The following is a 23,102-nucleotide window of genomic DNA, read 5'->3' on the forward strand; positions in this document are numbered from 1 at the left end:
GATTAGAGTTGCAACCAGACATTCAATTTAAAGAAAAATTTGATCATTGATCATGTGTCTTAAAGAACATTTTATAAGGCTTATTTTTCTGGAGAAAAATGACAACTTTCTCATGCTACCATTTTCTGGTTGAATGCACATTTGTAAACAATTATTTTTCAGGGTAAAAAACACAAAGAATAAAGCTGAAACAAAAATTTCTGATGAGCACCTTGAGAACTCACTAAGAATTGTGATCATTTCCTGGGAACCAGATATTGATGCATTAGTTTCACAAAAGCAAGGTCAAAATTCCCACTAGTTTTATGTTGCCCTCTTTTTAAAAAATGTTATAATGAAAATATTTTTTAAAAGGAAGTTTTGTTACTTACATAACTACATCATATATTTTATACATGGCCCAACACAATTTGTCTTCACTCAGTGCAGACCAGACAAGCCAAAAGGTTGAATATCTATGTTTCACATCATTACTGACTCACACGCAAATGGAAGAAATAGAGAGATCCTAAACATTTTTCACCCAGTTTCTCTCCATCATGCATGACTACAGATCAACAGCACAAGATGGAATTCTGTCTCCATGTATGCAAGTTTGTTATTTTAAGAATGTTACATAAACAGAATCACAAAATAGATGGTCTGTAATTGGCTTTTCTCACTGGTATAATTCCTTCAGATCATTCCATGTTGTTGCATATAGCAATAGCTCATTCCTTTTTGCTGCTGAACCTTATTTCATGGTATAGGTATACTACTATTTATTTAAGTATTCGTTTTCTTGTTTGTTTTTTGGTCCTGGGGAGTGGAACTCAGGACCCTGTGCATGCTTAACACTCTACACCCTGGCCCCACCAGCTCTTTTTCTTTGATAGTTTGCAAATGTTTCCCCACAGTAAATAGCTTGTTTTTCCATTTTTTTCATAGGGTCTTTTGTGAGCAAAAGGTTTTAGTTCTGATGAAGTTCAAGTTAATCCTTTTTTTCTTTTATGGATTATGTTCTTAGCGGCAAGTCCAAGACCTTTGTCTATCCCTAGGTCCTGAAGATTTTTTCCTATACTTGTAACCTGCAAGACTTTTTTACATTTATCTCTGTAGTTTGACTTAGCTTTTGTAAAAGTTGTGAGGTTAGATTGCAGTTCATTTCTTTTTATTTTCTTTTTTGGTCTATTTCTTTGAATCATCATTTTCACACATCATATCTCCCTGGTAACTCTTAAGTGAAATAAATAGGACACACGTGTAAATACCGAATAGTTTCTCTAGTGTGAGAAACTGAAAGTATAAATAAGGGTTAAAATGATTAAAACAAACAAACAAACAAAAAACCAGATTGCATTAGTTTTAAGATGCACCTCAATTTAATAGTAACTTCGGCAGGGAAAAAAATGGAGGGTGTCTTAGTTACTTTCCTGTTGCTGGGAAACAATGTCCAACACCTATAAGAGAAGAGGTTTATTTTATCTCGTGGTTTTTAAAGAATTCAGTCCAGGCCGGGGATTTAGCTCAGTGGTTCCGGCCCCTGCCTCGCAAGCGCAAGGTCCAGAGTTCGATCTCCAGGAGCAAAAAAAAAAGATAATCAAATTATAACTACATTTTGGGCTGGGGATTTAGCTCAGTGGTTTCGCTGCCTGCTACGCAAGCACAAGGACCCGAGTTCCATCCCCGGTACCCTCCCCCCTCGCCCCCCAAAAAGAATTCAGTCCATAGTTGTCTGGCTCTAAGGGAGAAAGGGTGTGGCAGAAAGGCCTGGAAGAAGATAACTGCTATCGCATAGCAGCCAGGAATAGGGGAGAGGAGGGAGGCGGGGTTAGGGAGATACACCCTTCCAGATCAGGCCCCTAATGAGCCACTTCGAATCAGGGCTCACCTCCTAATACCGAGAGAGCCCTGAGCATATCAGTAGATTAATCCACTGGTGAGTATAATGCTCCCATGATCCAATCACCTTCAAAAGCCCACCTCTTAACACGAGGTTTTAGGGAGACATGGTACCCATAACAGACAGTCATCAGAATGAATATACATACCGAATTTAAGAAGGCACAGTTCCAGAAACATAAAAATGTTTTATCTGCACTAGGTCACATTTGAGGGTACATTTGCTCATGGATCAACAAGCCCTGCATGGTTTCTTTAAAACCTAAGGCCTGAGAGTAGAATGCATCCAACAATACTGCTGATCAAGTTGGTCGTGAGACTTTCTTTTCATGTGACAGCGTGTTGACTTGTTTCTTAAAACCATGCTGATGCATTTTTCCATCTTCCTCTTCCCTTAGAAGAGTTTTTTTTATAACAAAATAAGAATCTTTCTAAATTCTAGTAAACTGTGAAAATTCTTAATCACTGCATGTCAAATGGAGTTGTCTCCGTCTGAATTATAAAAGTTATTCAATACAGCTTGTGCAGTTTGCTTTTCCACACATTCCTAATTTTTATAATTCAATAAATAATACATCAATTCATTACATGGTTGTTTAAAACCTAAAATGACATAGTACTATCAACGACCAACTCACAGAAGATCCCATGCCAATCACATTTTGTTAAATGAGCAACTTCTCAACAATTTTGTATTTATTTTTTAGTCTCTTTTCTACATAGTTACATACATTGAATATACATATATAAATGTAGGTTGTATTTTCTTGAAATCAAATTATTAGTATTTGTGGTCTTCTATTTTTGAAGACCTTTCTCTACTCTGAGATTAGTTGAGTCATGGTTTTGATTGAATTTTGTCAGTAACTTTTGGATCCATCAGAATGTATTTCCTTGTATGACATGTAAAAGAAATCACCCTTGCTTTTTCTTACAGTCATCCAGTTTTGCAAATGGCCATATTAAATCCTATCCAGTCCACCCTGACACATACTGTGTGCCTACATAGATTTGAGCATATTTTTCAGATATCTGTTCAATTTCATTGATCTAACTATTCATTTCATTGTCAAGTCTAACTTTATAATGTGTACCTTCTGACATCCAACAATTCAAACTCTCTCTTATTTGTCAATATTATGTTGGTTATTATCTCCAGCTTATTTTTTAAAACAAATGATTGAATCTCGATTTTCAAGTTTAAAAAGTACTAGGTGAGATTTTTATGATCACATATCTAACATTTCCAAATAGTTTCAGGGGTTACTCTACATTTTTGCAACACTTATTTCTGTCTCTTGGTGAAGTTATGAAATGCAGGTTGAGATAAATGGATGAGGATGCTCCTGATACTGTACTTGCTTGAAACACTACAATTTAGAGCTCCCTTTTTAGCCTTTAAATATCTTTAAGTTTTTATGTACACACAAAGAAACTACCAAGACCTTCACAGTACAACAAAACCATAGGCTGTGCATGTTCTGACAACTATTTAGTTTGGGCTTGTTTTTGCAAATAATGAGGAAATAATGATCCTTATACTGGAAAGTGAGGAAACGATGTGTGTGTGTGTGTGTGTGTGCGTGCGCACGCACGCGAGTGTATTTGTATGTTACTAGGCATTTGAGAATGAGCAGGTGGAGAACAAAAAATATGGCTTAGGGCTGGGAATTTAGCTCAGTGATTCCAGCGCCTGCCGCACAAGAGCAAGGTCCCAAGTTTGATCCCCGGTACCAAAAAAAAAAGTATCTGAAAAAGTATGGCTTTATTCTGGGTCCTAAAATACATAAATCAAGAGGCTGCTACTACTCAAGGGCAAAGGACAACTATCATAATAACTGCAAATAAAAGAGACAGTATTAACATAACAATTATGTTAGTACAATTTGTTAGGATGAATTAAACGAATTCGGCAATTTCACTCTAAGTAACTGGATTTTAATGAAGCTTATTTTTTGTGTTATTTCTCACTTCCATCCTAATTTGTTTACTATTTATAGTAACAAAATTGTCTTTTTAAAAACCAAGCTCAACAACACACTATTCCTGTAACTGAATGAAATAAGAAAATTAAGTAAATAATATGTTTCTTCTAACCTTAAGAATCCAATCAGCTTAATTATCAAAGGAAAATGTCTCCAGCAGAAATGCCAGCCTCACAGCGGCCCTTTCCTCCTCCCCTTTCATCACAGGAACCCTAGTTTTCAGCTACTCAAGTTGCTGCTCAATTAAAAATATGACAGGTCCCAGCCTCCAGGACAGAGAGATAAAAAGCCAGGTGGCAACATTTGGTTTGTGCGCCCCTCTTTGTTCCTTCTCCTCTTTTACTGGCTCAAGTGAGCATATGAGGACTGCAGGTTCAACAGCTGCACTGGACCACAAGGTCAGGGCTATACTGTGAAGAAGAAAGAGTAATCAGCTGCCTGAAGGGTGGGTTCCTAATGACTGTCCAAAATTTAGCCCCCAAATTCTTCGATTTGTGATAGAAACCTTGTATGTTTTTAATCAGTGTATGTCTGCAGTACAGAATAGTGTCTGGCACAGGCATATAACATACCTTCATCATTTTTATCCCTGTACCAGCCTCTCCGTTAGTGCCTCCTCTCCCTACCCTTTCTCCAGCTCCAAAAGTCTGCTTTCTGGTTTCCCACCATCTTTCTTTTTTTTTATTCATTTTCATTCATACTGTAGGTTTCCCATGTAAGAAAAACCCTGCATTTTCAAATTTTCTGTGTGTAATTTATTACACTTAATATTATGGTCTCAAGTTCCACCCATTTTCCTGGAAATGACATGCTTTCATTCTTCTTTGTGGATGGGTAATAGTCCGTGTGTATATGCACCACATTTCCTTTATCAATTGGTTTGTTGAGGGGTATCTAGACTGGTTTCAGAGTTTAGCTATTGTGCATTGTGCTATCAACATATGTTCATTTATTCTGTTCTATGAAGGTGAATTATTTTTATTTTGAATGTTTTAGTACTTAGGACTACTGGTAAGTTTTAACAGTGATTAAATACCTATACTTATTACAGGCTATTTAGATTTTGTTTGTTTTTCTTAGTTCCACTGAAATATTTTCCTAAAACTGTTAGTCTTGAATTTATTAATTTCCATGCAATAAAAAGAACAGTAAGTTAATTAATTTATTTATTCTTTTTAGTGTGGTGCTCACATGTACTAGGCCTCACATGTGCTAGGCAAGTACACTACACCTCAACCCCTAAGAGTGGTGAATTTAAAGGGACTTGAACTCCCAGTTCCACCATTTACAAGATATTTTATCCCAGGCAAGTCATAAATACCCTGGATCTGGTTCCTAATTTATAAACTAGACATATACCTAGCTCAAGGGGTTCCTAGGATGTTATCTACATGTGTCATAGTACATTGAAAGCACTATAGACGGGATGGTATTATACTTAAAGTATTACTCTACGATACAAATAAGTAATAAAATAATTATGGTGGTGCTGCCTCTCTGGCTTAGTGTATTCACTTTAGGGGAGGGAGTTGGTTTAAGAGCAAATGGTTTAAAAACTCATCCTCTAGTTTGTAGAAGTCACCATTTCAAGAATAGTTCTCTCGGTCTCAGCAGAACCAGTTAAAAGTTATTTATGTTGAGCCATTAAATATGACTAATAGTCTTCACTAATTAGGCCTAGATATTTTTGTTGCTGTTTCTTAGATAAAATTAAAATTTACCCTTTGATGTGATAACTTTATTATTTAAGTCAACTACAAAAGTCCTCCCTAAATCTCAAAGATAACGAGTCAGAATATCAACCTGAAATCAAGACTGATCAGTTTGAACAGTAGTTTTGTTATGTGACAGCTTTGCAACTCTAAAGAAGTTAATTATCATTATCACACTTCAGATGAAAATAGTACAGCTAAATATAGTACAGTACTAAATAGAATTGAGATATTAATCAGCTTTCAGAGTTAAACAGATTAGTTGAGATACAATGTGTATTAAGTACAGTGTTTTTTATAAAGTGCATTCCTCTTCCTTCTTCCTTCACTTTCTATCCAAAACAACATTTCTAGAAGGAGTTTCCATTTATCCAAATATTTCTTAAATTGTGACTCTTGAAATATAATCCTATGAGCACTGGGGATTTAGCTCAGTGGTTTCACCGCCTGCTGTGCAAGTGCAAGGACCCAAGTTCAATCCCCGGTACCAAAAATAATAATTAATAATAATAATAATAATAATAATCCTATGAAGGGTCTCAGTACATTGAGTGTTACAAAAATAATTCATGTTCACATCAGTCTTTTTTCTGGTAGCTATCAGAATTCTAATAATGCTTCTAAAGTATACAGCTTTACTGTCCTTTAATTAAACAGTGGCTTCTTTTTGGATTGAATACAGAATTCTACACCATTACATTAAATTTTACTCATTTTCCTTTGACCTATCACAAATATTTGAGACCCTGATTCCATAACAAAATGCACTTGTGTTCCTCTCCGCATTTTAGCATATGACACTATGATTAATTTGATGAATAAAACTAGAGTCTTACCTTCATTGATGAGCAATTTTTAGTAAAATTACCCAGCAGTCCTAGTACCCAGTTCAAACTTCCACTGCATTTTGTGTTATCTATACTTTTTATTAATGTACATAAGATCTTCATCTTTTCATTCATAATTGTTATTGTTTTCAAAAGTTATCATGTAAGTTCACTTAAATCTTCTAATACATTGATTTAAAATTATAACATTTTTCAATGAGGCCATGATATGTGAAGTTGATTGTAAAATATTGCCATAAAGCAGTTTTTTCTTATTTTATGATTATTATTGATGGTAAATTTGCTCCTGCAAATTGTTCTTTCACCTCTATCTTATTTGTAAATCTAGGAAGAGATTATCTATTTTCTGATGTGCCACCATCCTGCATTTATTCTGATATTCTCAGATTTCACACACATCTATAAATTAGTGAAGAACTGCATTACACTGAGAGTCACAGAGAAATCAAGAAGGGTATTAATCTAGACAGTAAATGTCTCCCTTGATTTAGTTACTCCTTTTTGAAATCAAAAGAGAGAATGATAAAGGGTTGTGAATGTTTTTGACAGAGAGGGAAATAAGGGTGTTATAATCATTTAAAGTAATTAAAATTTATTTTTTTCAGTTTCCTTTTTAACCTGCAGTTTTAGTACTGAATGCACTAAACTTGGTTTAGAATGTACATCTAAGAGAGCTCATGTTGCACCTGGGTGTATTTGTTTAGCCACAGATAAGCGTGGCTATAAGATTCTACAAGACAGAAGTGACAGGAAGTGGGAGGGGTACACCATCGTGTATTTTATAAATATTTATCCACTTTTTTCAATAAATAGTTTCCAGGTGCCTAATGTATCACTGAACAAAAGACCTGGAATTACATTCTTTCAGAAAAATGCACAACAAACACACTCACCAATAAGATAATGATAATGATACTGCTAAAGAAAAAGAAAAAGTGAAGCAGGGTAATGGAAGATGGGACGGCTGGGATGAGGCGTGAGTTAAATTGCAGGACTTTGTGGGTGACATTTGAGCAAGACTCATAGGCAGTCAGCGAGTGGGCATCATGAATGTCTACAGACGTCTTCAGGCAGATGGAAGAGCTGTGGTGGGCAAAGGAACCATGAGCAGGAGAATGTGCTTGATGAGCTTGAACCAAGGTGGGGAGAGCCAGTCAGGCAGGTAATGAGAAAATCCCCGATAAAGCCTCGTAGTTCATTGCAAGGACTGTGAACAGGATATGCAAGACCTTAACTAGAAAAGATCTCCCTAGGAAAGAGCAAAGAGAAATGACAAACAAACAGATTGGGTTATAAGACACCTAGGGAGAGATCTAAGATAAAATAGTCATTAATTTTTGTTCTTCACACCAGCTAAGGACAATGAAGCACATGACACTGTTATGGGTTGTATCTGGATGTCCCCCCAAAGCCTCATGTGCTCATAGAAGGGACATCTGAAGGGTGAATCATGAGGGTGCTACGGCTAAATGTGATGTGAGGTCGTGGGCCCTGGTGGAAAGAGGCGGGTCCCTGGGGTTGTTGACCTGGTAGGGTGCATCTCCTTCCCAGGCTCCTTTTCTTCCTTCTCTGCTCTCTGACTGTCGTGATGCAGTCACGACAGTGCAGCTTTCCTTCACTCCCATCCTTCTACCATGTCACCAACTGTGCAAAGACTGAGGCTTCTGAAATGAGAGCCAAACAGACCTTTTCCCCTTTAATTTGTTGGAGTTAGTATTGAGTCCCAGGGACAAGACAGTGACTAACACACACTGGAACTTGCTAAACAATATACTCTAACAAGAAATCAGATATGCCTCTGAAGGCAGACAAGGTGTTTCAAAATTAATGTGCAGTGTACTGAATTCCCTTGATTTTCTTTTTAAAATGTGAAGCAGAGAGGGCAAATTTTACAGTCGTAAAACACACGGCAAAATTTGGAGACTGATATCATCCAAAACTACAAGATATTCTGTGTAGTGATATTCTCTACACTAAGGCTTTATAAGCCAAAATAAAGCAAACCTGTTCTTTCTCTTTTTTTTGTATTAAATTCTTTTATTGGTTCATTGTAGGTATACAACACAATTACATTTCTCATTGGGAATTGTACCTTTATATAATGCATCTTGGTTCTTATTTTTTCCCCATTCCTAGCCCTCCCTTCACGCCCTCCACCCTTCCCTATTTACAAAGACTTTATTTCCATTTTTTCCATTTCTCATCATTTTTTCCTTTCCCTTCTTTCCTTTCCCCTGCCCCTCGTATAATAGGTAATGTGAAATAGAAAGAAAAGGGGCAAAGGGGAAGGAAGTGGGAGGGCTAGGGGAAAGGATAGAAGGGAATGGGATTAATAGGAGAAAATGGACAAATAGGAACAAAATCTTTGTAAATAGGGAGGACTGGAGGGGTTGAAGGGAGGGCTGGGCAAGGGTGAAAAATAAGAACCAAGAGAGACTATGTAAAGGTGCAAATTTCCAATGATGAATGTCATTATATTGTATCCCTAAAATGTACCAATTATTAGAATGAATAATCGATAATGTAAAATAGGAAGAAAAGGTCCAAACCTGTTCTTTCTTACACCATATTTAATTTCCTGTGTGTCTTGGAATTATATATATATATATTTTTTTTCTCATTTTGGAAAAATATATGTAGGCTCGTGTGTGGCTGGTTTGTTTTCTTCACCTCCCTATATACACACACATCTTTTCATTTCCCTGTTCCAGTAATCTGATCACAGAATATTGTATTATACTTTTTCTAACAGCTCTCCCAAGGGAATAGTTTTTCCCCATTAAGTTTATTGGTCCATTTTAGGTATACAATACAGTTACATTCATCATTTGGATCCTGTACCTTCACATGATGTATCCTAGTTCTTATTTTTTCCCCATTCCCCTCCCCTCCCTTCACTCCCTCCACTCTTCCCTATTTACAAAGACTTTGTTTCCATATTTTTTCCTTGTCTCATATTTTTCTTCTCCCGTCTTTTCAAGGGAATATTTTTTAACTGCAGAAACTAGCACCCACGTGCTTCTCCATCCCCAGCACCATTTTAATGATGTTTATAATTCCTTTTTACAGTACTAAAGTATCTTCTCAGTGATTAATAATTCAAAATACAATAAACAAAACCAAACAAACGATCCCCATGAAAGGAAGCAGCAGAAGAAGTAAGTCTGAACATAATTCAGTGTCTGCCCAAATGAAGAAAAGTAACATAAGTTTATGGCCAAAGCACTGGGGTGTACATTTAAAGATCCAGCGTCTAGTCAGCAATGGCAACAGACATTTTTTCCTTCTCAAAACCCTAATTATATTACTATGAAATCATTTATCTGATGTCTTTTCGAGAATTGTATTCTAGTAGCTGCCCTCTTCCTTGGTATTTCTACAACTGATTATGGTTCTACTGCATTTGCTATATCACCACGACAGATGAATTTAATCAGAGACAAAACAAGACTCTTTTTTCAGTCCTATCCACCCAAAACCTCTGTAACTTTTCAACTGAACCATTTGCAATTTAAAGACAGGAAAACTTTCCCCACACCGTATTGCCCAAGTTTCCCCATATCTTATTCTCCAAATGCAACTGGCACAATGAACTAAACGAGACACTTTTACTCTCAGCCACTATAAATGTGTTTCCAAAGTACCAAGAAAAACCTTTCATGTATGATATACCTCGCAATAAAAAATTAATGAATTTTTTAAAAGATCTTTAGAAGTTGTAATGCTTAGGTATACTTCTTCCAAGAGTCAGAGAACTGAAGGTGATTGTTCAAGGATTGTTTCCGGTTCTCTGATTTGGTATTTATTGCATATTAGTTCATTCATCACTGTCAACGCTCTATATTAAAGAATATTTAAAGGTGAAAAACCAAAAGTCTTCCATCTTAATCAAGATTTTTAATCAAGAATTAAGGAGATCCATGATATGCATGTGTCATTAATGAGTTAGAATATGAAGCAGAGGCTACAACTCTGCCCTTTCCTCATTTCCTTCTTATTTTTATGTGCTAATCATAGGCAGAAAGTCATTACAAAACAACTAATCCTTTGAGCTCAAAGCAAATTAAAAACTAAATAAAAAAAGGCTTCTACCTTGAGAGTACAATGCTTATTTCATCTATCATTCAACTAAAATCTTAGAAGTTTAATGTTTCTTGGACATACATGAAGAAAACAGAAATTTAAAACTTATTAAATAATCTCTACATCATTTCTTCCTTTCTCACCATTATATTCAGCTGAACTTATCTTTTACTCTTTAGCATTTGGTGTTTTAAGAGACATAATATGAAAATGGTCTTTAAATATGGCCATTTTTACAAAAAGACTGGTTAACTATTTGTGATATTTATATTCTCCCCTTTTGTTTGGAGTAACCCATATCCAGAGAACACACATAATGGTTATTCTTTAAGATTAGCATCATTAAAAATGATGAAACCAAACATAGACTTTACAAGATTTTGCAGAAATAGTGGGAAAATGCCCGTGATGGTTGAGGTAATGACTGCAAATTAATGTTACTGGTTTACATATTTAAAATTTTAACAAATGGAAACAGTGATGGTTTTAAATCTAATAATTAAGATGGAAGATGTAGCTTAGTGGTGGAATGCATGCCTAGCATGCTTGAAGCCCTGGGTTTAATCCCTAGCATCACACACAAAAAAGAGTCAAAAATGTAAAACTGAACACATTATGATTAATTCTGTTCTATGCATAATATTAAAAATGCAGTTTTCTTTTAAAATATTATTTTAAATGTTTAAATTTTTCTGCAAAAAGTTATAAATACCTATACTGATTTCTGTAAATTATGTGGTGTCATCATTTACTTGAAATATTTTTTAGGCCATCAAGGCTGCAATGTTTTTTTCAGTGTTACATTATAATTTAAGGTAAGCCACATGACTGATTGCATTATAAAGAATCATACAGATTTTTAAATGATTCATCTAATTTCACTTTGCAGTCTAAAAGTGCACATATAATTATGTTGTTTTTCTACATGTCTCTAATGTTTCTCCTGATTAATTCTAAGTGTAGTTTAGCACTACTCTCTTGGGTTGAGAAAAATATAAATAGTGAAAGACAGGAAGCTAGTTATTAATGTACCTATTACATTTCATTTCATTAGTAGCAATGCACTGTTATTTATATTAACCCTGAATATTACATTTTGTATTTTGATTTAATCATTTAGATCAGGAAGGAGAAAAATGTATTTATTTGTGAGTTAAAGTTATCATGAGTGTAAACACTGCAAGAGTAATTTGCTTTAAAAGTACCACACAACTACAGAAACTAATTATTGGCTTCTGACACTGTATTGCCCTCTGGAAAAACAAAGAAGAATAGAAAATATATTTACCTGGCATTTATTGTGGGCATGTAGGGTGTTGCATTTTGGAAAAGGATGGAAAAAGAATACTGCAAGGCAGTGTGAGAAGGCTTTTAATTGCAATACATGCAATGTGTTGTGGGGTACTAAGGGAAATGGAAGGGAGTAAAGGACCAGAAAGGTCCTCTCAAATATCCAATAATTACTGGATTCTTAATAGGAAGTAAAAAAGTGAAGAGGGATTAGACAATGGCAGTCTCAGGATCTATGGCTTATCTCTAAGGGGCAGAGAAGAGATGGTATATACCTTTGGCCTGAACTCTGGGAAGATGGACTGCTCTGAGTGCAGCCAGGCTATTGTGAATTTGTGGACTAGAGTGAAGGATATAAAGGCAAGAGAATGAAGGAAGAATTTGCTCTTTCTTATCATGAAGGTTTTAGTCTCCTGGGAGGTGAGCAGCCTCCTGTCACCTTCCTGATATAGATAACATTGCACCGGTCTGCTCACGAGTTTTTTTGGTGTGTGCAAAGTGAATATTTTCACTTGTTTAAATTGGTTAATGCTTACTTTCCTCCCAGGGTGGCAAGTTTCAAGAGAGTAGGGAGTTGTGTATTTAGCCCCTAGACGGTGATGGCAAACCTTTTAGAGCTTTCAATGAGACAAATAGCCCGCTGCGGCACCCATGACATAGGTTCGCCACCACTGTCCTAGGATGACACCTAGCAAACTGTAGGAGCCTAATAATATTGTTCAGTTAATGCATTAAGTCAAGATAAGAGAAAAAAAAAGTAGAGATGAACAAGGAGGATGTAAAGAATATTCCACTTTCTAAAAGGAAAGGAACAGAGAATAACAGTCCACTGTCTCGGATGTCAGGAGGACACCAGGCCCTCCACTATCCCAGGATCATTCCCAATCAAAATGTTCAAAAGGAACATTCCAGAAAAACTGTGCCTACCTACCGTGCAGTCTACAAATCGCCAACTCTTGTCACATTCTTAGCCAGAACATCAACTGCATTTTAATCAAATTCCTTTTTCAATTGAAAAGTGAAAAACAAAAAAAGAAAACTTTAACAAGGAGTATTACAATTGAGACAGCTAAAGAAAGAAACCATTCAATATAAAAATATTAATCTTTTCAATAATCATATTTGTAAGAAAGAAATGGATTTCTATTATGTGAACCACAAGGTCAAATTTCTATCTTGAGTACTTTAACTTTTTCACAAACATCACAATATTAACCTGGTTCTTTTGCATTTTACTGCTGTTATGTTCAAAAAGTCCATGTCCTAGAAAAATGGCAATTCAAGAGCACAATTCAAACAATATATTACTCCTCTTGACTAGAAAGCCACACTTGTTCATTCAAATTTTCATTCAAATTTCAGTTTCGCACCAGCTGTTGTATAACATACTTCTGAGTACAAAACACCCAGTTTTCTCAACCACTACAGCATACAGCAATTTCTCCATCTTTCACCCTTTCTCGGAAACATTCAAATTCCACTTTCAACTTAAATTAAATTTCACAGAATGGTTATTTATACTATTTTCTTTGACATAATTTGAATAGTTTAATTATAGTAAATGTATCTTTTAGGTTGAAAGTATAATGTCCTGAACTTCATTACTTAAATTTCCTATGTGAAATCCTATTGGCCTGAAATATTTTGACATGTACAAGGCAACACTGTACCTGGTTTTACCGCTCAGCAAAAATTAATATCTGCTGGTGTTAGAATCCCTCCACATTTAGGGGTAGAGTGGTGCTTCCATTTTTAGTACACTGTGAACCCTACAAAAAGAAAAGTTGAACTTGAAAGGACAAAATTACAAATCCTGTCATTTATAAAGAATGTCCTTGGAACAATTTACACTGATTCAATTCCAATAACAAGGTTTCTTTTCAGCTTGACAACCACCTATTGCCAATGAGAGATACACTCTTTAATGAGTCAGCAGCTAAGTAAACTACTTTAAGTGTACCCGAATCTTCCCTCCCATAGGTAGAGGGTTCCTGGCATTGGTTTGTAAGTATTCACTGGGACTATTATACACAACCCTGAAAAGAGACGAGTTACCCGACTACAGGTAGGTCTTCTAAATCTCAACACTATCACTCATCCAGCGCAGGTTACTGTGAGGGCCTGGTGTGGTAAATATATATTCATATATATATATATATATATGAATGCCTTGAAAACTACAGACATATGGCAAAATTTACATTATTAATATTATCATTGGTAATAACTAAAAATGTAAAGCACGTAATTGATTTTTCCCTTTTCTTTCCACGTAAGATTAGAACCACAGAGGAAAAAATTCAGAGGTTGAAAACCAAACAGAAATATCTTCCCTTGCAGTTGGTCTCACGGACACTACGTGCAGCGTTAAATGCACAGTAAGTAGCCAGATACCATCTTTGCATGCCTGGGTTACTGTAATTGCCTGCTAACGCATCTCCTTGCTTTTGCCCTCGCCACCTTATAATCTGCTCTTAATATACAGCAATCACAGGAAGCCTTTTAAAAGGTAAAGCAGCTAATTTCATTCCTTTGCTTACCGCTCCTCAGTGGCTTCTCCTCTCATGCAGACTGAAAGCCATGTCTTTAAACCGACTTGCAAAAGGCCCTACACAGCTGATCTCCCTCCCACCCCACCTCAAGATCTCTCCTCAATCCTCTCTCCTGCTCATGGCCCTCCAGGCACAAGGACTTCTTTGCTCTTCTCAATGCAGGCTTGCTTCCACTTCAAGGACTGTTTCATGTGTTACTTTGTTTAATTTCTGATCGTAAATTCTATGAAAGCTGGGATGTTTTTAAATCTTTTTTTGAATACTCAATCCCCAGTACCTTGCACAGTGTCTGCCAGTTTGGGTGGTATCAATAAATATTTGTTAAATTGATAGACACACATCTGTGACATATACATGTGGGAGCTACCTGTGAACTACAATACTGTAACAAATTCTACTGAGTCCAGTTCTCCAGGTCAAGTTCAACTTTTCAAAAAGAAAAGGAAAAGATAGAAACAATGAGAGAAAAGGCGTGGTTTTTCTTTTTTAAAGACACCTTCACAAAACAAACTAAATCATGCTGAATGTATCAGTAAGTTGGTATTAAACTCAAGAAAGTTCCAACATATTCCTAAAATTTCATATTTGTTCAAATACCAATTCAGCATTAAAGAACACATTTAAAATCCATCTTTGATTAAAATTTTATAAACCAAAAAATTAAATTGATTGTACATCTTTGCATCTCTATTTGAAAGGAAGATTATTAAAACAAGTAAGAGATTCCAACGTGTCCGCATTTTGCTTCCTCAAACACATAAAAATAAATTTTTTGTCTTGGATATTACATTGTAACAAGCAGCTCAATGTAAGATCTGTTCTCAGAGAATATGGGCTCCCAAGGACACAGAATTCAACATCCTTCATTTTGCTAATTCTGGAATCCACTCACTAGATTGTGACAAAACCAAATTTCTACTTGTCTTTCATTTTTATTATTCTTAGTTGTCTTTCAAGTATTTGCACCACTTCACCAAATACTTTTAAGAAATACCAAATACTTTTAAGAAATTTCAATTTCTTCTAGGGTATCAAAAACTTGCAAATAAGGTCTCCCAAAATTATGAATGCTTTTTGTAGCCATTGAAGAGGGATAGTTCTTGTCCTTGTTAAACATAACATGTGTGCCACTTTATCTCAATGGCCACAGTGGAATGGAAAAGTGGAGTTGTCATTCATAAGGAATTTGATTCCCAAAATGTAATCTTTCCTTTCCAGAGTATTCTGTAGGCCTAATGACCTTCATAGTCTTGTAATCTGACTATCTCATATATACCTACATTGTTTCTACAAGAGCTCCTTGAGCATAGGAATCGTCCAGTAAACACTCAACTTAATGAGGCTGAATCTCTGTTTACAGTATCAGCAACAAAAGAAAACAAAAGTATTTATGAAGAATGCAGAGCAGAGCTTCAGGCAGTGATAAGATATTATCAACCACAGCTTCCAGATTCTCAATCAGAAGAAGGTCACAGAAAAAGCTCTTGGCAAAGAGATAGCTGCAAAATGTGCCCTTAGAATCCTCAGCCTCTTATTTAACCAGTTTTCCTCCCTTTTCAGTTGCCCAATACATTGCTACTTTTGTTGTTATATTGATTGACATTTTCAGGAATTGAGTAAATGTCAAACATATTGCTCAATTTTTAAGTGCTTTTTTTCTTTCAGTCTTTCTAATAGTACAGTTGAAACATTTCTATCTCTATTTTACAGGTAAAGAGTCTCAGAGTGCAATCAGATAGTCCTAACTTGCTTGAAGTGACAGAATGTCTAAAGAAAAGATTTAAAACAAGGACCGCTTGACTCAAGGGCTGTTCTCTTGTCAGCTTATCTGTTCGCCCTCCCATTTTTATGGTGTTGCTTAGGAACACAAGTTGTAGGGTTTATTACATTGTCATATGAATGAGTTTCCTGGGACTTAGTCCTTTGATCAGTTCTTCCAGAGAAGGTGTACATGCCCACAAGGACAGTGTACAAGAATCAAAGAAAATAGAGCCATAATGTGGAAGGAAGGAAACACACAAGCCTCCTGAAACTACACTGGACCAGCTTGGCCTTGTCCAAAATGTAGGTATGACTAATGTTGAGTAAGAACTCCAATAATATTCCACATTCTTCTTGTCAAAAGTAGACTTACTGCATATTCTCATATAATCAACAAAATGGGACTCAAAATCAAGATGCTTTAAAAAGTTTGGAAAGTTGTAATCATGGTTAAATTTGGATGTGTTTGAATTTTACGGATTATGAAAGGCCACTGAAGAGAGGAAGCGAAGGAAATGGCCATGCAACCATCCTTAAAACCTGAGTTTCTGCGCAAGGTAGAACGTTGGTACCACTGGTTACTAAGGTGGTAGGCTGAAAATACAGAGCATAGCATCAGGAAGATGAATGAGTAGTGCAGTGTGTATGAGAACAACGGAGGAGGGGAGACAGATGAGTCCCTATATAAATGCAAATCCCTAATAGAATGCCATAAAATTCACTTAGCTTCTTAACATATTTTAAGAACTGTACCACATTAGCATAGCAGTAAATTTTTCTAGTTAAAGTGAACACTGTATAAAGAAAGAGTTATCATCATTGTTAAATATTTACTGTGTGCCAACTTTAGCCAGGAAAATACACAAACTACACACACTGGGCTTAGGAACTATGTGAAATATAACACACTACAATAACACTATAATATAAGCAATAGCTCCTAGATATTGATAAACATATTTCTGTTCTACAGACATAGACAGGTGCATGTTTTGGCAATTACCTATAAATAATTCAAAGTAATTCCCCAAAGATTATATCCATGTTGAAACATATCCTTTAAAAAGCTGATGGTATACTTTGTTTTAAAAAAAAAGCTCAATAATAAAGGGTCACAGTTAAATAAAATGCATATGAAGATCCATTTCTCTTTTACACGTCTTTTCTGTGTTTTCAAAATTGAATAATAAGCATAGTATTTTCAACAAGATTATTTTCACTTTCTTTGCATATAATAAAAATGTCAAAACCTTGGTTTTTCTTGCCTAACATAATGGATTATAGGGTTAAAATACATTTAATGGGAAAAATAAAAATGATTAGAATTTTTTAAAGTCCTAGTTTCTAGTCCAGAAACTGCCACAAACTAGCTGCATGACTTTAATCTAACTGAAGCGTGCCAAATCTGTGGCCCCAAATAGTTAAAGTCTCTACTGATAGAGATGACATGGAAGTTGAAAATTATAATCCATGCCTGGATAAATAGTATAAGTACTATGAACATCATATTCTCAATTTCAGCTTGACAGAGGTGGCTTCAAAGTGAACCTGAAAGTGAACCAAAAAGAACTAAAGGAACAACAATCGGAGTCAAATTTCTAATATCTGATAGAAGCACTGTCCCTATAACAGTGGTGGAGAAGCTATGGCACATGTACCACAGTGGCTGTTGGTATCACTGAAAGCTCTAAAACGGTTCGCCATCACTGCCCTGTAACATTTGTGAGACTCCACTAAGCCTTTCCTTTTTTTCAAGGCAAAAATGCTTAATTTCCCATGTACAGCACACTAAATTAGTAGAAAATAAGCACTGTTCCCCAATATAGATAACATACCCCAAGTTAAATAAGGAATAATGAAAGTACTAAACAACATATCTTAGTGGTGAGGTATCTGCCCTGTGTAAAGTATTAAGGTTTAGTACAGAGACAAAATAAGACACAATGCAGGATGCAAGTTCCACAGAAAAATCTAGCCACTGATAGAAACCATCCTGTTATAATGATTTCAAGCTTCCTGTAGTAAAAGGCAAAGAAAAGAAACATAAAAAGATTATGTTGTACTTACATAAGAAAACAAGGATGCAGATATAAACAGTTCTAGGTAATATTCAAAATATATAACTACATTGGTTCTGATCAACAAGAATGAATGTAATCAATAAAACCATAGTCATACAAGTGTGTGGTGATTGGATACATGCCATAGTTAGAGACAGAAATATTTAACTAGAACCAGTGGACAGAAAGAAATCTGTATATGATGCTATATCAATACAATATTGATCCATTTACATGGTATGCTACAAGAGTCTAGAAAGAGAGACCAGTATTCTATCTGAAGTCTGAGGCTTCTACAGATAATATATACAATCTGTATGATTTTGATAGTAGTTATACTCAGAATTATTTCTCACAAGTCCAATTTTCTAAAAACATGATGTTCCAATTCAATCATCTTTGGCTCTTTTATTTAAAGATCATGTGTATTAGTCAGCTTTCCCACTGCTGGAACACTCACAATTCAAAGGTAGAGAGGTTTAATTTGACTTATGGTTTCAGGGAATTCAGTCTATGGCTGACTGGCTCCAGATGTAGAAATATCATGACAAAAGAGCATGGCAGAAAAAGCTGTTTAGCCTTTGGCTGCTGCACCGGAAAACAGAGCAAGGCAATAGTGCCAGAGAAGAAACAGCAGGGGACCAGATTAGAACCCAAGGTCACACATCCATGACCCACACAGACACAACCAAAAGTGTGCTTTACCAATCCCTTCAGGGGCTCCCAAACCAATCAAGTTAACAAAATGAAGCTTAACCATCACAGTGTAAAAGCACCATAGAGGTAGCCATTTATATGAATATATTTTGGAAATTTAGCAACTTTAATTGTTAATTACAAACATTTAAAGTCGGAATAGCCAGAGAGCATCTGTAAATACAATTCGCCAAACTTAAGAGTACCCAGCTTCTATCACAAGAGTTACACCTTTATACAGTATTAGAAATTGCTAATTATACTGAGTGGTTAGCACGTGCTAAGCTCTTTGAGTTGTTATATATCTGAGCCTTTAACTCTGTGAGGGAGGCACTTCTTATCTGCAAAGGCAGTTGACAAAGTCGTATATATTTTCAGCTTGCGCTGAACACTGTAACATATGCCATCTTGGAAATTACATGGCAATTCTTTCTGTAAAATAAAAAGTGAACTATATTTCTCTTATAAGAGAAACCTAAAAACTACATCAGTTAATACATAATATAAAGGAGGAAGAACAGGAAACCAGGAGGCAGACTTCTCAAGACGAGAAAGGGGACAAGCAGGAGTGGAGAGGAAATAAAAAAGTAGGCAATGGGATTGAAATTGATTAAGACATGTTAAATGCGTGGACTAACTTCCAGAAATAAGTCCTGTCATCATGCAATGTTAATATGCACTAATGAAAAACGTTTAAAAGTAAACAAGCCAACAAACCACCAGTTATTATCATTGCCACGGCAACAGTCAATATGTATTTAGCTCTAACCCAAACCTCCTACCAGGTGCAACTGAAAAATATGCTGAATGTTTACATATTAATTATTGTAATACATTGCCATTAATTAATCCCCCTCACTTTGATCACACTTCTCCCATAGTTCTTGCCTCTTTTAAGAATGTCTTCAGTTGCGTTGTCATTGTTGCCTTGTTGTCCTGAATCAGTTCAAGACATTTGCCTTTCATGATTATTTTGAGTTGGGGGAAGAGCCAGAAACTGCACAGTGCAGTGCCAAAGGCAGTGAATAACGTAGATGAGGACACACTGTAATGCTTCATCAAGCTTACCTTTCTGTTGGATGGCACTCAGCAACAGTATTCATCAAATATTTTATCACACCTCCTAAAGATATTCATTTGCGTTTCTTTTTCCATCAATTACTAATTAAGATACTAAACTTTATTGAATACCTTCCATAAACTGGACATTGCTAGATAGGAGAGGACCTCACCTAACCCTCAGTGCTGCACTAGATGTGTATCACTAACTCTATTTTACAGATGAGAAAACTGAAAAAGGGTAAGGAACTGACACTAGTTAATTCAGAGTACCAGTCCATCCAGCTACCACATAAGGACTCTGACACTGAACTAATGTGCCCTAGAATGTACCTCGTGGTCTCTATAGCACAGAAACAAACCATGTTCATAGTTATGACCCCAAGTCACCAACATGAGGTAAAATACAGTCAGTACACTATACTCAAGCAGAAGGGGAAATGAACAGAATAGTTTAATAAGAATTAAGAACAGTTTTGAAAAACAGTAAATATCAAATAAAATTTTACACAATAAAATGTTTTTAATCTAAATTACTCATATAGTCTAACAATAGTTTTTATGTTAACAACCATAATCATCTACAAAAGATACTGAAATTTTAATTTTACATTCTGTTTGAATCTTAAGTATAAAAGTTATTCTTCATGAACACAGACTTGGGCTTTTTAAAATGTGTAGACATTTTCTTAAAATAATAATATCCACAATGTTTAGCAAATCATAGCATGAAGATATAATTTAAAATAAAGGAGAAGATCAGAATATGATCGGGAATATGTGATAAAACAAGTTTACTAACTATATGTATTATAAAATAAAAATTTGTTTTTGGAGTTACGCAGTAATAGTCCATTTTCTGTTGCTATAACAAAACACCTAAGGCTGGTATTTGTAATGAATAAAAGAACAGTTATGTGTATTTAGCTGATGATTTTGGAGGTTGGAAGTCTAAGATTAGGTGGCCCCACTGATTTTGTGTTTTGAGACCTTCACAACATGTTAGATAGACTCATGGCAGTAATATCACAAAAGAGACATAAACCAGAGATTCAGGGGCCAGGCTTCCTGTTCTGGAGGAAACTAATGACATATATCCTTCGAGGAGGGCTCCTGCAATGGCTTAACCATCTTTCATTGGGCTCCACCTCTTAAAAGTCTCACACCCCAACACAGTGGAGCTGGGGACCAGGCTTCTGGAACATGAGCCTTTGAGGGGCACACTACATCCAGACTGCAGCAGATTCTTCTAGGAAATTTATATTTCTTAATTTTTAAAAAGAAGATAAAGGTGCTTATGAATTTTAAGTGATTTATGTCTACTCCAAGAAAGTTAATTAGGAAACAATGTCACCTGTACTTAACATTGCTTTGAAGCCTTCTCCTCATTGAAAGAGAAATGGAGGTCATTTGGCATTTGTTAAACAGGAAGCATAAAAACTTTCACAAATAAAGTGGTTATAACAGAACAGTAATTTGAGTAAGAAGAAGAGTAACCAGATGCCAGCTATCACAGTTATACATGATACTAATTAATTATACTCAGCTTTTTAATCACTATCAGATATATTGTAAGTGTTGGGAAAATATTTAAAGACAGAAACTTGGCAATTCTATATTTGGTATGAGGAAGTTTAAATACAAAATGACGATTTATCCCAGTGACTATTACAAACAAAAACTTCTATTTGTGCAGAGAATGACTAAGATAAAACACTGTATCTATAAATTTTTGGCCAGATTTATTATATAATTCTGTTCTTCGTGGGTCCATTAAAATATATATGAATAAATACTACAGATTTAGAGCCCTTCTCCCCATGAAACATATATTTGGTTTCATATACTATGCTCATGAACACTTCTCTTGTTTTCTAAAATATTTATGAATAACACAGTCTTTAACTCAACAGCATCTTTCTTGGCATAGTTCTTCTCCCAGATGTAGCATCAAGTATGGTCTCGAATTAAAGATCAAATAACAACTTTTATGCTGTATCTCTAAGCCATCTGCTAGTTTTGTAGGTTTTTAATAAACCAAATGTCATCATAAATCCTTTTATTTTAATGCTCCTAACCACAATAAAATAAAAATATGCTGAATTAATGTTTAATAAACTAGAAACACAAAATGGTAAGACTAGATGATGCAAGTTTAAGTATTTTTCTCCTAAATGGAAAATGGGTCAGAATTGGTCAGGGTTTATTTGGGACCAGTTGTGACAGTTAGTTCCCTTTTTATCAGAAGTTTGAATGCTGCTCTATAATGTGTACCTGAGAAAGCTTTATTAAAAATTAACAAATAGGGGCTGGGAGTATAGCCCAGTGGCAGTGTGTATATTTACCATGCACACAACCCTGGGTTCAATCCTAGCACACACACACACACACACACACACACACACACACGCACACACACGCGCGCACGCGCGCGCGCGCGCACGCCAACCTACAAGCATGGATTTTAAGAGATTATAGTAAAACTTTAATTCAGGACCACCAGGGATTATACCTTGATTGCAGGTCATATTTCAGTTTCTTTCTTTATGCCCATTCCTAGAAGAAAACCCCATGGGAAAAAGAGGAGCCATAATTCTGATTCCTAGCTGAGTATGCTGTAAGACTACTTGTTTCAACTGCTCAGTCTGATTGTAGTTTGACAGCTGTTCCAGTTTCCTCCCTGGAGCCAATTCGCAGATGCAGGAATGCTGGAATCACCACGTTCAGTCATTCACATTTAATTATTTCCCACATCAAAATTCTATGCGATGGGCCAGGGATTTGGCTTAGTGGTTTCACGGCGTGCTGCGCAAGCACAAGCACCTGAGTTCGATCCCCGGTCCAAAAAAAAAAAAAAAATTCTATGCGATGGTCATATACTTATAAAAGCAACATTATAAGGAAAATAACTTTCAGTTTTGATTTTTCTAAAAAGTAGTGGTATTATAATACACCATTAATTTCTAATTCTTTTTTTTTTGTACCAGGGATTGAACTCTGGACCTTATGCTTGCGAGGCAGGAGGTGGAACCACTGAGCTAAATCCCCGGTCCCCATTTTACAAAATATTTTTAATTCTGCAATTCTCTTTCTTAAAGTTTACTAAGACTATTAAAGCACCTTCTGATTCTATTTCAATTCAGTGTTGCTAAATAAACGTTGTTTTAGTATGTTC

At 35.6% G+C, this 23,102-nt stretch overlaps 1 protein-coding gene across 7 annotated transcripts in view; it reads right to left on the reverse strand.

The window, feature by feature from the left end:
• Pam (peptidylglycine alpha-amidating monooxygenase) overlaps positions 1–23,102 on the reverse strand; it is a 326,641-nt gene that overhangs the window by 213,342 nt on the left and 90,197 nt on the right. Inside the window, exon 1 of one of the 7 annotated variants that reach the window (XM_021255823.2) lies at positions 13,470–13,547. The exons of the other annotated variants lie outside the window; for them this stretch is intronic. The gene's annotated coding sequence lies outside the window, so the exon portion shown is untranslated. Of the gene's footprint in view, positions 1–13,469; positions 13,548–23,102 lie in introns of those variants that run through there. 7 annotated transcript variants of the gene reach the window in all.

The sequence above is a fragment of the Heterocephalus glaber genome, unplaced genomic scaffold (assembly GCF_053883595.1).
Source record: "Heterocephalus glaber isolate CG9 unplaced genomic scaffold, H.glaber_assembly_v1.0 deba00001465, whole genome shotgun sequence".
Classification (NCBI taxonomy): domain Eukaryota; kingdom Metazoa; phylum Chordata; class Mammalia; order Rodentia; family Bathyergidae; genus Heterocephalus; species Heterocephalus glaber.